Source organism: Bufo gargarizans, chromosome 6, assembly GCF_014858855.1.
Source record: "Bufo gargarizans isolate SCDJY-AF-19 chromosome 6, ASM1485885v1, whole genome shotgun sequence".
In the NCBI taxonomy this organism is placed as follows: domain Eukaryota; kingdom Metazoa; phylum Chordata; class Amphibia; order Anura; family Bufonidae; genus Bufo; species Bufo gargarizans.
Window position 1 is genome coordinate 33,089,686 of NC_058085.1, and position 17,850 is coordinate 33,107,535.

Consider the following 17,850-nt stretch of genomic DNA (forward strand, 5'->3'; position numbering starts at 1 on the left):
GTCTGAAGGACGGGGAAGAACCCTGAGCCCAATCATGGGGCCTCCCCTGATACATGAGGAAACCAACAGAGAGAAGATCCTAGAGCTCACCAACAAGATGATTGAGCTGCTGACTGGAGAGGTGACACTTCTAGGAATGCTGGGACATTACACAGGAACACTATGAAGGGATCTGGGTGATGACTGTATCATTGTGTTGTCAGGTTCCTATAAGGTGTCAGGATGTCACTGTCTATTTCTCCATGGAGGAGTGGGAGTATTTAGAAGGGCACAAAGATCTGTACAAGGACGTCATGATGGAGGATCACCGGCCTCTCATATCACCAGGTAATAGACATGACTAAATTCACACGTCCTCTCATTATCTGTATGTAAGGAATGAACTCAGTCACTGGATGTGTTTCCAACAGTTAAGGAAGAGAGAAGAACACCGGAGAGATGTCCCAGTCCTCTTTTTCCTCAGGATGGTTCAGAAGAACATCACAATGTCCCACAGGATGATCAGGTAGATGGAGATAATGTCTTATGAAATGTTTCCTATGATCTGTAGAAGGCTGTGAAGATCTTGTGTTCAGTCTTGTTTTATCCTTGTATAATGAGAAAGGTGGAGATGGCAGGATTACCACTGACCATAGACATTACATGTTGTCTGGATCTTCTCACAGTTTTCCGGCTATTGAGACTGTTGGTTGGATTTGCATAGGAGACCTGCAGATATTTGGTTCAGATAAGTCCTGTTCTCTGGTCATTTTGGTCATCATTCTAGTTACTGATCTTCTCTGGTCATATAAATTCTTCCACACGACTTCCGTCTGATGACTTCTATAATATTTGTTTCACAGATTGTGAATCCAGGCAAAGATCTTAACAATATTAATCCTACAGAGACATATGTGAGGGGTGATGAGCAGAGTATAGAGGACAGTCCTACAGATAACCACCCAGGTGAGTAGTAACCACTAAATAAATAAATAAACTCTGATTTGACATTTTTTATAAGCAGATATAATGTATTTAGTTGATATATAAAAGTATGTCCATTCATCCATGCTTCTGGGCTGAAATTGCAGTTTGATATAACCAGTTTTGGGGTGTGTTTGTAACAGCGGCTGCTGTGTGCCGATGTTCCCTTGCTTACCGCCGCAGTCCTGGGCGCCGTTTCAGCAGTGATCTGCTGCCAGTGTTTCTCCATTCACTGCTGCAGTCCTGGGCTCTGGGCGCTCATCACTTCCTGTGCTTTATGGGTTAGATCATGTGACCTTGCTGACCAATCCTAGCCCTCCTGCACATATATGAGGCTCAGCCCCCTTCCCAGATGCCTCAGCGTCATGGTCCTTGTGTCCTGCTAGGTTGCTGTTATCGCTACTTGTGTACCTGACTCATGCTTGTGTTTCTGGACTCCGCTACCTGTTTGATTCCTGCCTGCTTTTTTGCCTGACCTGTTCCACCTGCCCTGACCTATTGCCTGTTTGACTTTGCCTCTGTTTCATCATTTAGTCCTGCACTGTTGCTCCTGGTTACGACTCAGCCTGCTGACTATTTCTGTACTCAGGTACCCCCTGGTCTGCCTGGACCAGCTGCCTTCTGTGCCAATCCTCCTCAAGAGGTAGCGACCTGGTGTTCCCCTTATGAAAGTCTATACCTACCATCAGGAGTACTGTGAAGATTAAGGGGTTCACTTAGACAATGCCCTTAGAGGAGGTAGGACACATGGCACAGTGGGTTCACACCCGCTAATTCATGACAGCTAAATTGAGAATGCAATATAAATTCTCCTCCATTTTGCAAATACCCAATTGCGCTTCATATGCTCAGGCACCCCAAAGTTTAATTGCATAACTGACTCTCAGCACAACTGGGGATGCAGAGAATCTAACAGGATCCCCCGCTAGCATTGTATGGTCATATGACTAGTCAGCAACCTATATGTTAGGTATTATGTGTTTGGGTCCGGTTCAGGGGCGTAGCTGCAAAGGAAGCGACTGCTTTGGGGCCTGAACTCAAAAGGGGCCTACTTAGGAGGAGGACTAATAGATTTTATTCTTAGGGCCCCCTCTACAGTATTATACAATGACATTATATACAGTGACACTGTAGGAAATGGACAGAGTGGCTTCCCAGAGAGGGTTTCGTTCTAAATTGTGCTGTGGGGCCCAGTCATTTTTAGTTACGCCACTGGTCAGGTTCTTTGTTAAATTCCGCAAACATACCGATGTGCAACTTACCACAAAGATACCCATCCACATATACTTACCTACCATAACTGACATTCATCATCACTTATACAGTCCTCCTTCCATTTTACTCTAACATGGCACAGCACCGGCTGTAGGTGCACCCACAATTGTGCTATTAAATAAAGCAGTGGGAGCCTGTGCTGGAATAAATTCTGTCAGGGGGAAAGAGACAGCACTAATTTGTTGAGACATACATATGTCTCAACTCCCTCAGGAATACATTCACCTTGAAGGGACGTGCTGCCATTCCTGCCTGCATCCTGCCTAGTACACCCGGTCCACCGGGTCAGAATTCCTTTCCCCTATTTTATTGTAGATAACCAAATAAAGCATTTAGTGTTTTCTATGTTAGGTATTTCATGAGGCAGTAACGTCAAATTTTATTAAAACGCAAACCACAAATACTCATTTCTCCTAGTTTACTGCAGACCCTGACTCTCCGGACTTATTTCCCATTGGGGTTCACCACGCTTTACCGTCTCTTACGGAGAGCATCAACATATGGTAACATTTGGACAGTGTTCAGAGGACACAGAGTAGCATTGGGGCCATCACAAACCCAACCACTGCAGATTTACCTGCTGGACAACCATGTGCAGTTCCTATTTGAATTCAACTATAGAGGCAAAGCCAAATCCATATTAAACATCCCTTTTAATCTGTAAAACATTAAAATGTTCCATATGAAAGCATAAGATGACAAAAACTGACACAATAAATCCAATCACCTAAAAGATACATTTTAAAACAGTCAAGGATTCATGGACGATCAAAGGTTGCTGCCAGAACAGTGCAATACTCTACTAAGGGCATGTTCACATCTGTGTTGGAGGCTCTGTTTGTAGCCTGTGTCACAGATTTCATCAAATACAGTGGAGAGAAAAGTCCTTCATGCAGGGCTTTTTCTCCACTAAAAATATTGTTTTACAGGACAGAAATTGAATGGATCCTATTATAGTCAAAAGATCTGTTTGGTTCCATTTTTGACAGCTATGTGCTGAATCATGACAGTGCTCCTGCTTCATTCTTCAGATTGTCTGCCTGGTACCCATTGTACTTCGCTTGGCTCTGATCCCTGGATACGTTTCTAACTATGCTCCTATCTTATCCTCTAGCCTGTTTCATACCAACCATTCTCCTTATGATGGCCCTTGCCTCCATTCCTGACTAGACTACCAATACATGAGCACTACTGTCACCAACCCATGATTTATCAATAAATGCAACCTGGCAATCTTCCTGGAGCAAAGCCCATACAACCGTGTGTGAGTTGAGGGTGAAGATCAGGGGATTCCTTAGAATACATACCACTGTCTAGGCCACACCAAATTGATTATGCACAATTAGAAAACATTCAGAATAGTTATTTTCTAATATACCTTATGAGCACAATGGGCAACACCATATGACGATTCACAGTGTTCTTCAGAAAGCTGGGTTTGTCACCTGTTCATTGAGCAGATCTCAGAGGATTGTAATGGCAGAGCCAACATCAGAGCTTGCTGAACAGTTACAAAGTCCACTACTGAATGTTATATCCAGGGTGCCTGTCAATAAAGATATTAAGATATCCTGGCCCAACAGGTTTATAAAAAATTGACAAACTAGTGGAAGGCTGAACAGTCAGCCTGAATTTGTGGGAGGGGCATCTTACCTTCTTAAGCTCCAGCCCCCAGCTCCTCAGGGTGCTTCTGTTCATACCTGGATAAGGAGTCGCTTGCTCTGGTACTGCAACCGTACACGTCGTGAGTTGCTTCGTCTGCTTTGTTTCGTTTTCCATACACCGTCGTTCACGTCTTCAGGAGAGGTAAATAACCTGCGATGAGGCTCCCTGCTCCACAAGGGCTCCTCCAGCGGCGGTCACACACTTCTGGCTCTCTGGGTTAGCATGCGTTCCAGCGTGGAACGCACGCCGATATACATCCCTGGTCCAAGCAATTTTCACCTCCCTCCTGAGGCAGCAAGGGGGGCAGGGTCCGGGTCCGGCCTGCGGGTTACCCCCTCCACAGGGCCTCCCCCGTCCCGTCTTTTGCTTGGGCGCCGTTGCAGCCCGGCGTGCGTTCCAGCATGGAGCGCATGTCGGAAATCCTCCGCCGGCCCTGGGCTCCTGGTCACCTATTCGGCGTGCGTTCCAGAGTGGAGCGCACGCTGGAATCTTCACTCAGGCCCGGCGGACTTAATCAACCTGGCGGCGCCAGTATAGGTAAATTCTGTCCCCACTAGGTTACAAAAGCCTCTGGCCCGGGCCCCATGTTCCAAACCTCCGGGGTCCGGATCAGTGAGGTTTTTGGAGTGAAACACATGCTGACTATTGCCCTACACCCGGTTCGCCCGCCCCACTTACTACTCAGGACGGGTGGGCCCCGTCCACCCGGTCACCCCCCTGCACATTTCCATCACAAACCATCTACTTCCGGGGCTAGATGGCGGTGCGTTCCAAGGTGGAACGCACGTCAAAACAGGCCATATACGAAGTAAATAGGGGTATCTAGCCCCTGGGCAACAACGGCCCATGTCTACAAACAGCCCAAAAAAAAAAAAAAAAACCCTCAGCAGGATTATCCAACAACCAGCCATCTAATACGCGCTCCCGCCGTGCCACGCAGCGCCAGATGGGAGGAAGACAAAGTCATCCTCGGTTCCCTCATATAGGGGGAGGGCTCCCGGGCCCCCACTGGGCTGGAAGGGAGCTAGTTTCCGTGCGGCGGCCAAAGAGAGCTGGGGGTATCACCACGAGTAGGCTAGGTCGTTATCACACGCCATGCGCGACCAGTGGTCACTAAACACTCACTGCAGTCATCTGTCCTATGGTGGCGACAGGGCCACATGATATATGTATGTGCTTTCACGTTATATGCTGTTGTCTCCCTGCTCTACTGGTTCCCCCAGGCTCTAATCTACCTCTACCTCCTGGATCGCCCAGGCTCGCAACTACCTCTGTCTCCTGGTTCGCCCAGGCTCACACCTACCTCTGCCTCCTGGTTCGCCCAGGCTCATACCTACCTCTGCCTCCTGGTTCGCCCAGGCTCATACCTACCTCTGCCTCCTGGATCGCCCAGGCTCGCACCCACCTCTGTCTCCTGGTTCACCCAGGCTCACACCTACCTCTGCCTCCTGGATTGCCCAGGCTCGCACCTACCTCTGTCTCCTGGTTCGCCCAGGCTCACTCCTACCTCTGTCTCCTGGTTCGCCCAGGCTCACTCCTACCTCTGTCTCCTGGTTCGCCCAGGCTCACTCCTACCTCTGTCTCCTGGTTCGCCCAGGCTCACTCCTACCTCTGTCTCCTGGTTCGCCCAGGCTCACTCCTACCTCTGTCTCCTGGTTCGCCCAGGCTCACTCCTACCTCTGTCTCCTGGTTCACCCAGGCTCACTCCTACCTCTGTCTCCTGGTTTGCCCAGGCTCACACCTACCTCTGTCTCCTGGTTCACCCAGGCCTGTCATCCTCCCCAGTTATGTCCTCTTTCCCTTCCGAACTTTATGGATTTGTCCTCTCAGGAATGTGTCCTGACCGTTCACTTGTACGACATTTGGACCAAGGTCAGGTGACCCAAGACATCAGTACAGGTAGTAGCCTCTAAGCCCAGGTACGTTACCCAGACCGACTCAAGCCTTCTCGTAGGCACCGGTCGTACTACGTTTCGATCACATATAGTTATTCAGGTTCCATTTTTTTCAGTGCAGGCAGTCAAAGCGGCCCTTAGGGGGATCCAGAAGTGCAGGGAAGCCCCTCCCGCCCGTAGGCAGCCTTTCTCTGGCGACATGTTTAGGAGACTGTCGTCCGCGCTGGATGGACATCCTTTTGGGCACTCTCCTAGTTTAGTTATTAATGCAGCCATGTACCTTGGGTTTTACGGGTTCCTCAAGCCAGGTGAGTTCACCAGCACCTCCCCTAAACGTCAGGGATTGCAGGTGCAGCAATTGTCCTGGGTCCATGACCATTTTGTCCCTGGCTCGTACGTAGAGATTTCCCAGGCTTTCTGTATCCTTGCTCTCTGAGAGGAATTAAAAGTTTTTTTGGACACTACTCTGCTCTCCTCGTCTATTTTTGCCCACTACTAGGCTTACCCTCGCTCCTGGCTTCCGGCACAACACAGCCAGCTAGGTCAAGGGAAGCGCTACCCCCTCATCACAGTCTAAGCCTCTGCCATAAGCAAAATTATAATGTAAATCTACTCCAGCTCATAGCTATGACTTCATTATACATGACTATACTACTTCTCCCCTTTTTGCTAAAGTGCATGTAGCTGCAAGGGAGTGTGTGAGACAGATACCACCTAATAGCAGTGACTAACAGGTCCCTTTCTACTGACCATTTAACTAAAAAGGATCGGTGATAGACACACAGAAACATGAACTTATAAAGATGCTGGCATCAAGAAAGAAGTGGAAAACTACAAGAGAACAGATTGAAGGTCTAACATCATGATCTACTGGTCCTTGACCTGAGGTCTACTGTTAGATCTGGTGTGATCTGTTATACAAACCACTGTCTTAGTCATTCAAGAATTGAATTTTACCATGTTCAATGTCATTTGTATGAAAATCTAATATAGAAATGTTACAAAATATCAATATATTTTGAATGTTTTATCAGGCTCATTAAGAGATTCAAATTAAGAGTCTTTCAGGAATCATAACTTCATCAGGTATCACTATGCCTCATCAAGAGACCTACGTGGTTTTGAAATCTTGCTATATAACATCATAGCTTTTATTTTTTAGCCTTTAACAGGTATCATACTTGGAAGACTCTTATTTTGTTTATCTCGGTGAACATGATAAAACATTTTCTACTGGCTAATAAAATACCTAACCTTTATAGATATATATAATGTTAAAATTGTTATTAAAAGACAATACAGGTTTTTTTTTTTTTGCAGATGAATATATCAAGAGCTCAAAGAGACTTATGATACCTAAAGATCTAAAAGCAAATGATCATACCATGATACAAGATACTTATAAAGCATGTGTCACTATCCCAAAATTACCCTCAGCCTTGCAAAACAACAGTCAATCATCTGATCTTTGCGTCCTGCCTTTTGATTCATCACAAACTGTTAATGAAAACAAAGAACACAGAAGGAGTGAACATTCAACAGCTCACACATGCTCAGAATGTGGGAAATGTTACAGCTTTAAATCATATCTTATTAGACATCAGAGATCTCATAGAGGAGAGAGGCCATTTTCATGTTCAGAATGTGGGAAATGTTTTGTGGATAAATCATGTCTTGTTAGACATCAGAGAAGTCACACAGGGGAGAAGCCATTTTTATGTTCAGAATGTGGAAAATGTTTTAAAGCGAAATCAGATCTTGTTAAACATCAGAGAACTCACACAGGGGAGAAGCCATTTTCATGTTCAGAATGTGGGAAATGTTTCAAAGAGAAATCAGATCTTGTTAGACATCAGAGAAGTCACACAGGGGAGAAGCCATTTTCATGTTCAGAATGCGGGAAATTGTTTCGCAATAAATCAAGTATTATTACACATGACAGAATTCACAGAGGGGAGAAGCCATTTTCATGTTCAGAATGTGAGAAATGTTTTATCCAGAAATCAGATCTTGTTATACATCAGAGAATTCACACAGGAGAAAAGCCATATTCATGTTCAGAATGTGGGAAATGTTTTAAACAGAAATCAAGTCTTGTTAAACATCAGAGAATTCACATGGGGAGAAGCCATATTCATGTTCAGAATGTGGGAAACGATATAGCAGTAAATTAAATCTTGTTAAACATCAAGCAGTTCACACAAGGGAGAAGCCATTTTTATATTCAGCCTTTAAAAAGTTATAGCTTTTAAACCAGGACTTGTTATACATCAGAGAATTCACACAGGGGAGAAGCTATATTCATGTTCAGAATGTGGAAAGTGTTTTTATCTAAAACAAATCTTGAAATCGGAGAATTCACACAGGGGGGAAGCAATAATAATGTTCTAAATGTAGGATATGCTTTATCCACAAGTAGCATATCCTTAAACATCAATAAACTTACAGTTGGAAGTATTTACAATAAAAATAAAGCAGTTTGGATCATTAGATGATTAAGAAATGTCTGTAATGTTATAACACAATTGTAAATTAATCACGTGCATACAATATTTCACATGACTATACACTGAATGAACATTTTGTTAGAGACGCTAATCTAATAGAGGTTTGGATCTCCTTCAGCTTCAGAACCGCAGCAGTTTATCACTACACAGATTCCACGAGGTGTTGAAATCATTTTGCAGGAATATTGGCCCATGTGGACAGGATAATAGATGGAAGCACTGATATCGTCTGAACTGTCCATTATATCCCATCCCAGAAATGTCCTATAGGATTAAGATCTGGGGACTATAAAGGCCAGGGATGCAAGGAAAACACACTATCAAGTTTCTGGAATCAATCCATGACAAAACAGTCCTCATCTCATGGTGCACTGTCCTACTGAAAGTTTTCCTATGCTATTGGGTAAACGGCTGTCATAAAGTTTAGCCAAACTGTCAAAATGCCCATCCATATGTATCAAAGTACTCAGGGCATGCCAAGAAAACATTTCCCTCACCATTAGTATACCTCCGCCAGCCTGAACTGTTAACACTTAACATGGAAGGGTTCATTGATTTCTGTAGCTTGTGCTAAATTCTGACTCTAATCAGTAGCAGAGCACTCTAAATATTATTAAATTTGTCTTCTTTATTCCACACATAAATATGCAAATGTCGTAGTCAAAGCATATAAAAAGTCCATATAAAAAGTCTCCTAAAAAGTCCAATTCACGGAAGCAAGACAAAAGTACATCACTGTGCTACCATGACATTTCAGATTATTCTGATTTATATTGCAGTGTGTCTCTGCCTGACCTGTATCTACTGAATTATACTGATTTATAATACAGTATTTTAATAATGCTGTGTGTTTCTGCCTGACTTGTATCTACTGAATTGTGCTAATTTATAAATTCTCTGCCTGACCTGTATCTACTGAATTATACTGATTTATAATGCTGTATGTCTCTGCCTGACCTGTATCTACTGAATTATACTGATTTATAGTGCTGTATGTCTCTGCCTGACCTGTATCTACTGAATTATACTGATTTATAATGCAGGATGTCTCTGCCTGACCTGTATCTACTGAATTATACTGATTTATAATACTGTATGTCTCTGCCTGATCTGAATCTTCTGAATTATACTGATTTATAATGCAGGATGTCTCTGCCTGACCAGTATCTACTGAATTATACTGATTTATAATGCAGTGTGTCTCTGCCTAACTTGTATCTACTGAATGATACTGATTTATAATGCAGTGTGTCACCGCCGGACCCGTATCTACTGAATTATACAGATTTATAACGCTGTATGTCTCTGCCTGACCTGTATCTACAGAATTATACTGATTTATATAATACTGTATGTCTCTGCCTGACCTGAATCTTCTGAATTAGGCCATATGCACATGACTGTGTTGTTTTTTGCGGTCCGCAAACCCGTGTTGCCTTCCGCAATTTGCAGAACGGGCGTCGGCGATAAAAAATGCCTATTCTTGTCCGCAAAGAGCACACGGAGTGCTGTCCGCAACTTTTGCGGCCCCATTGAAATGAATGGGTCCGCATCCAAGCTGCCGAAACGGCGGCTCGGATGTGGACTCAAACAATGGTCAAGTGCATGAGGCCTTATACTGATTTATAATGCTGTATGTGTCTGCCTGACCTGAATTATACTGATTTTATAATGCTGTATGTATCTGCCTGACCAGTATCTACTGAATTATACTGATTTATAAAGTCACTGCCTAACCGGTATCTACTGAATTATACTGATTTATAATGCAGTATGTCTCTGCCTGACCGGTATCTACTGAATTATACTGATTTATAATGCAGTGTGTCTCTGCCTGACCTGTATCTACTGAATTATACTGATTTATAATGCAGTGTTTCTCTGCCTGACATGTATCTTCTGAATTATACAGATTTTATAATCCTGTTTGTTTCTGCCTGACCTGTATCTACTGAATTATACTGATTTATAATGCTGTGTGTCTCTGCCTGACCTGTATCTACTGAATTATACTGATTTATGATGCTGTATGTCTCTGCCTGACCTGTATCTACTGAATTATACTGATTTATAATGCAGTGTGTCTCTTCCTGATCCGTAGCTACTGAATTATACTGATTTATAATGCTGTATGTCTCTGCCTAACCTGTATCTACTGAATTATACTAATTCATAATGCAGTATGTCTCTGTCTGACCTGTATCTACTAAATTATACTGATTTATAATGCTGTATGTCTCTGCCTAACCTGTATCTACTGAATTATACTGATTCATAATGCAGTATGTCTCTGCCTGACTTGTATCTACTGAATTATACAGATTTATAAAGTCTCTGCCTGACCTATATCTACTGAATTATACTGATTGATAATGCAGTGTGTCTCTGCCTGACCTGTATCTAGTGAATTAGGGCTTGTTCACACGACCGTGCTGAAAACCATGGATGCTGCCCGTGTGCATTCTGCAATTTGCGGAATGGAACAGACGGCCCTTTATAGAAATGCCTATTCTTGTCCACAAAACGAACAAGAATAGGACATGGTGCAAATATCTATAATCCAGTGGCTCTACTATAACTAGGCACAGTAATGGTGCTCATTTCAGTAGACACACCCTCGTTGTCTGAAGAAGAAGAATTAGTAGAAAAGAACCGATTTGGTGCTCAAAATATATGGAATCACTAGCGTAGATACAAATAAATGATTTATTCCACAAATAAATGTTCCGATATAAAATCCTCACAAATATTCTAGAAACATAATAAAATAATTATAAAAATCCCCAAAAAATTATTTAACCCCTTAGGGACACAGCCTTATTACACCTTAGGACCAGGCCATTTTTTGCAAATCTGACCACTGTCACTTTAAGTGGTGATAACTTTAAAACGCTTTGACTTATCCAGGCCATTCTGAGATTGTTTTTTCGTCACATATTGTACTTCATGACACTGGTAAAATAAAGTTAAAAAAAATATTTTTTTTTGCATAAAAAAATGTCAAATTTACCAAAAATTGGGAAAAATTAGCAAATTTCAAAGTTTCAGTTTCTCTACTTCTGTAATACATAGTAATACCCCTAAAAATTGTGATGACTTTACATTCCCCATATGTCTACTTCATGTTTGAATTATTTTGGGAATGATATTTTATTTTTTGGGGATGTTACAAGGCTTAGAAGTTTAGAAGCAATTCTTGAAATTTTTCAGAAATTTACAAAAACCCAATTTTTAGGGACCACTACAGCTCTGAAGTCACTTTGCGAGGCTTACATAATAGAAACCACCCAAAAATGACCCCATTCTATAAACTACACCCCTCAAGGTATTCAAAACTGATTTTACAAACTTTGTTAACCCTTTAGGTGTTGCACAAGAGTTATTGGCAAATGGGGATGAAATTTGAGAATTTCATTTTATTGCCTAATTTTCAATTTTAACCAATTTTTTCCACTAACAAAGCAAGGGTTAACAGCCAAACAAGACTGTATCTTTATTGCCCTGACTCTGCCGTTTACAGAAACACCCCATATGTGGCCGTAAACTACTGTACGGCCACACAGCGGGGAGTAGAGTGAAAGGTGCGCCGTTTGGTTTTTGGAAGGCATGTTTTGCTGGACTGGTTTTTTGACACCATGTCCCATTTGAAGCCCCCCTGATGCACCCCTAGAGTAGAAACTCCATAAAAGTTACCCCATCTAAGAAACTACACCCCTCAAGGTATTCAAAACTGATTTTACAAACTTTGTTAACCCTTTAGGTGTTGCACAAGATTTAATGGAAAATAGAGATACAATTTCAAAATTTCACTTTTTTGGCAGATTTTCCATTTTAATATTTTTTTTCCAGTTACAAAGCAAGGGTTAACAGCCAAACAAAACTCATTATTTATGGCCCTGATTCTGTAGTTTACAGAAACACCCCATATGTGGTCATAAACTGCTGTATGGGCACACGGCAGGGCGCAGAAGGAAAGGAATGCCATACGGTTTTTGGAAGGCAGATTTTGCTGGACTGGTTTTTTTGACACCATGTCCCTTTTGAAGCCCCCTGATGCACCCCTAGAGTAGAAACTCCAAAAAAGTGACCCCATTTTAGAAACTACGGGATAGGGTGGCAGTTTTGTTGGTACAAGTTTAGGGTACATATGATTTTTGGTTGCTCTATATTACACTTTTTGTGCGGCAAGGTAACAAGAAATTGCTTTTTTGGCACCGTTTTTTTTTTTGTTATTTACACCATTCATCTAACAGGTTAGATCATGTGCTAATTTTATAGAGCAGGTTGTCACGGACGCGGTGATACCCAATATGTATACAATTTTTTTTATTTATGTAAGTTTTACACAATAATTTCATATTTATTTTTTTTAAATGTTTTAGTGTCTCCATAGTCTAAGAGCCATAGTTTTTTTCAATTTTTGAGCGATTATCTTAAGTAGGGTCTCATTTTTTGTGGGATGAGATGACGATTTTATTGGCACTATTTTGGGGTGCACATGACTTTTTGATTGCTTGCTATTACACTTTTTGTGACGGAAGATGACAAAAAATGGCTTTTTTTACACCGTTTTTATTTTTATTTTTTTACGGTGGTCATCTGAGGGGTTAGGTCATGTGATATTTTTATAGAGCCGGTCAATACGGACGCGGGGATACCTAATATGTATACTTTTTTTTATTTATGTAAGTTTTACACAATGATTTCATTTTTGAAACAAAAGAAATCATGTTTTAGTGTTTCCATAGTCTAAGAGCCATAACTTTTTCAGTTTTTGGGCGATTATCTTGGGTAGGGTATGATTTTTGCGGGATGAGATAACGGTTTGATTGTTACAATTTTGGCGTACATGCGACTTTTTTGATCACTTTTATTACCTTTTTTGGGAAGTAAGGTGGGCAAAATTCCAATTTCATCATAGTTTTTAATTTTTTATTTTTAGGGCGTTCACCGTTCGGGTAAAGTAACATTACCGTTTTATAGATCAGGTCGTTACGGACGCGGCGATACCAAACATGTGTAGGGAATTTTATTTTTTTCATTTTTAATCAGTGATAAATGTGTTTTTTGATTTTTACTTTATTTTCACTTTTTCCACTTTTTTTTTTGACCCAGACCCACTTGGTTCTTGAAGATCCAGTGGGTCTGATGTCTGCATAATACAGTACTGTACTCTATATAGGGTACTGCACTGTATTTTACTTACACTGAACAGATCTATGCTTTCAGCACAGATCTGTTCAGAACCATGGACAGCAGGATGCCTGAGAAGGCGTCCTGTTGCCATGGGAACCTTCCCCGTCTGCTCAGTAGTTGCCAGAACTGCGCAGACGGGGAAGGGTAAGGACGGGGCTTGGGGGGGCTGCCTGGAAGCTCTCTCCCTCTCCATTCGGGGGGCTGCAAAGGCACAGCAGCCCCCCGATGGGAGAGGGAGGGAGCTCCCTGAGCTGTTAACCTTTTCCATACAGCGGTCCGTACGGACCGCTGTATGGAAAGGGTTAAACGGCTGACATCGCATCACCGATGTCAGCCGTTTATACCAGGGTGCCAGCAATGTGCTGGCACCCTGGTATACCCACTAGACGCCAACGATTATGCAATGGGAGGCGGGCGGGGGATCGCGATCCCGCCTACCGCACCGCCCGCCTCCCGCACCGCCCGCACCGCCCGCAACCCTCCCCCTGCACCTCCCACCGTGTGAAAAATAACTCAGGGGTGCAGGGGGGAGGGATACTGGAAAAAAAAAATTAATCCTAAAGTTTCTGATCCCCGCGGTCAGGGACCGCGGGGATCAGAAACTGCAGAAATCGCAGCAAACCGCAGGTCTGAATTGACCTGCGGTTTGCCGCGATCGCCGACATGGGGGGGTCACGGGACCCCCCCGCGCATTTAGCCTAGGTGCCTGCTCAATGATTTGAGCAGGCACCGGGTTCCGATCACTGCCAGCCGCACGGCAGTGATCGAAAATGCACAGGGCGTACATGTACGCCCTGTGTCCTTAAGTACCAGGGCACAAGGGCGTACCTGTACGCCCTGTGTCCTTAAGGGGTTAAAATAGAGAAATAGAGAAAAAAAAGGAAGAAAACCATGTATGATATAATAGTTGGTGGTCACCACTAGATGTCGCTATAGTACCATAGATAAATGTTCCTTGGTAAGTTTGGATAAACGTCCCCAGTGGTCGATACTCCGCAATTATTTCAGATTTTGTAAACTATTAAAGGTGTTGGAGCGTTATTCGGGCTAGTATTTTTCACATAATACTGTAACAGTCTTTAGTTGAAGAGAGACTTACACACCGTTAGTCAGGCTACACAAGTGTTGGGGGTTCACAGGCTAGTATACAAAATAATTTGCCGACTTTGTCGGTGGTTACTTTACCCCCTCCTGTCTTATGACCGGATCGAGTCGTTGCCTGCTTGGATCGGTTGAATTGAATTGATGTAATTCATACAGACCATGAATGATAATGATTTGAAATTTACAACGTACTATAGTAGAGTACAGGTGAAATTTTTACATCTAACTATAAAAATATGAAACAAAAAATAATATGCTAAACTTACCATACACCTATAACTAAAAACGGTATTTATCTCCTTTTCCAGTTGTCACCTACCCAGGTGGCTGGTTACTATCCCTACCAGTCAATTTTGCAGATTAAAAATGAACTGCACACAAGAAGTACAATTTAAGAAAGAGGCCAATAAACTCACACAACTGATTTAAAAAGACTATCCTATGGAAATAGTGGAAACATCTTTAAATAAAGTGAAAGAGATGGATAGGAAACACTTTTTTGAAGGTTCACAGAAAATAGAACATGAAGAGGAAGAAATAAGGCTTATAATACCATATCAGGCTAAATATAAAAAAGTAGAGTATATAATCAAAAAACATTGGCCAAATTTACTGGAGGATAAAATAATAGGCCCAAAATTGAAAAAAAAAGAACCTCAAATAGTCTATACTAAAGCATCGAATCTGGGTATTAAAATTGCACCAACAATTAAAGGTAACAAATATGGGAACAAAGAAAATTGGCTGACACTAAATGTTTTTTTCCGATGTGGGAAATGTGCAAATTGTCAGATTACTAATTTCCCACCAAAAACGGAAAAGATCAAATCCACTCAAAACTCAAAGAACACATGTCGTGTGCCACAACAAGTGTAATATATTTATTACAATGCAGCTGCAATAAACAGTACATAGGGAGGACCAAACGACCTTTAAAAAAAAGGATAGCTGAACATATAGCAAATATCAAAAAGGTTATGAATTACACACAGTGTCGAGACATTTCAAAGAAATGCCCAATAAAGACCCCAGCCAGATAATCTGTTTAACGGCCTTGGAGAGAATAACGAAACAATGGAGAGGGGGAAACCATATATCCAGAATGTCAAGAGCAGAGACTAAAATGATATATGAATTTAGCTCAAAGGCACCAGCTGGTTTAAATGGGGAAATTGAATTATTTGGGTTTCTTTAGGGTTGGACGACCAATGGTAACGAGGAACCGATGTGTATATAACTACCACGTCGGTTCCACCTTCCCGGACGGCCTCCACCCCAATCTCATATACAAATCAATAAAGGAAACAACAAAGTAAAAGCAAAATAAAGAAACTAATGAGATGATCATTGAATAATACGTAAATATGAATAAACCAAGGGATAATAGAAATAATATGTTTTAAATATATTTTGGGGTGAACAGGGAGACCAAATAATCATATATTTGTAAAAATAAAAAAAAACGCATTTATGGTTAAAAAAAACACCACAAAAACACAGATGCGTTTTTTAGAAAAAAAAATTGAATAAAATATCAAATGAATGTTGTTATAATACTATTTTTGCTAAATGAACAAGTGGATAATGCCTTGCATTTTGTAAAAGAAAAAAGAAGAAAAAGATGAATTTGTAATTATAACCATACAAATATTAGGGTTAAGTTGATACCAATAATTAGGGTATGTGAAAGGGAACCCTTTCCAAGCAGACTCCATGTCACGCTTTGAGTTTAATCTGATTAAGGGCGTACCTAATCTGGAGCATATGTATATAAAAAACGTAACTGCCATTATAATGTTACCACTGAGGAAGGAGACGGTGTCTCCGAAACGCGTTTGGGCAATATTAATGTGCAGCACACTGTATCAATTGAAAAGGACATCCCAGTAACCAGTTAGTGCAGGTGACTGTTTGTGTATTGCGTGGATGCATGTCCGCGATAAGCCAGAGTGCAGGTGACTGTGTATTGCAGGGATGCATGTCCGCAATAACCAGGAGTGCAGGTGACTGTTTGTGTGTAGCGGGGATGCATGTCCAGATAACCAGGACTGCAGGTGACTGTTTGTGTATCGCATGGATGCATGTCCGCGATAAGCCGGAGTGCAGGTGACTGTGTATTGCAGGGATGCATGTCCGCAATAACCAGGAGTGCAGGTGACTGTTTGTGTGTAGCGGGGATGCATGTGCGTACGAATATGTATATATATATATATATAAATTTAAAATGTATAGTGCCCCCATTGTGGTGTGTGTGTATATATATATATATATATATATACAGTACAGACCAAAAGTTTGGACACACCTTCTCATTCAAAGCGTTTTCTTTATTTTCATGACTATGAAAATTGTAGATTCACACTGAAGGCATCAAAACTATGAATTAACACTTGTGGAATTATATACATAACAAAAAAGTGTGAAACAACTGAAAATATGTTATATTCTAGGTTCTTCAAAGTAGCCACCTTTTGCTTTGATTACTGCTGTGCACACTCTTGGCATTCTCTTGATGAGCTTCAAGAGGTAGTCACCTGAAATGGTTTTCCAACAGTCTTGAAGGAGTTCCCAGAGATGCTTAGCACTTGTTGGCCCTTTTGCCTTCACTCTGCGGTCCAGCTCACCCCAAACCATCTCGATTGGGTTCAGGTCCGGTTACTGTGGAGGCCAGGTCATCTGGCGCAGCACCCCATCACTCTCCTTCATGGTCAAATAGCCCTTACACAGCCTGGAGGTGTGTTTGGGGCCATTGTCCTGTTGAAAAATAAATGATGGTCCAACTAAACGCAAACTGGATGGAATAGCATGCCGCTGCTGTGGTAGCCATGCTGGTTCAGTATGCCTTCAATTTTGAATAAATCCCCAACAGTGTCACCAGCAAAGCACCCCCACACCATCACACCTCCTCCTCCTCCATGCTTCACAGTGGGAACCAGGCATGTAGAGTCCATCCGTTCACCTTTTCTGCATCGCACAAAGACACGGTGGTTGGAACCAAAGATCTCAAATTTGGACTCATCAGACCAAAGCACAGATTTCCACTGGTCTAATGTCTATTCCTTGTGTTCTTTAGCCCAAACAAGTCTCTTCTGCTTGTTGCCTGTCCTTAGCAGTGGTATCCTAGCAGATATTCTACCATGAAGACCTGATTCACACAGTCTCCTCTTAACAGTTGTTCTAGAGATGTGTCTGCTGCTAGAACTCTGTGTGGCATCGACCTGGTCTCTAATCTGAGCTGCTGTTAA

General features: G+C 42.1%; 1 pseudogene; it reads left to right on the forward strand.

Moving 5' to 3' along the window:
- The first annotated feature begins 448 nt into the window (after positions 1-448).
- On the forward strand, positions 449-8,043 carry LOC122941926 (annotated as a pseudogene).
- Positions 8,044-17,850: the final 9,807 nt, after the last annotated feature.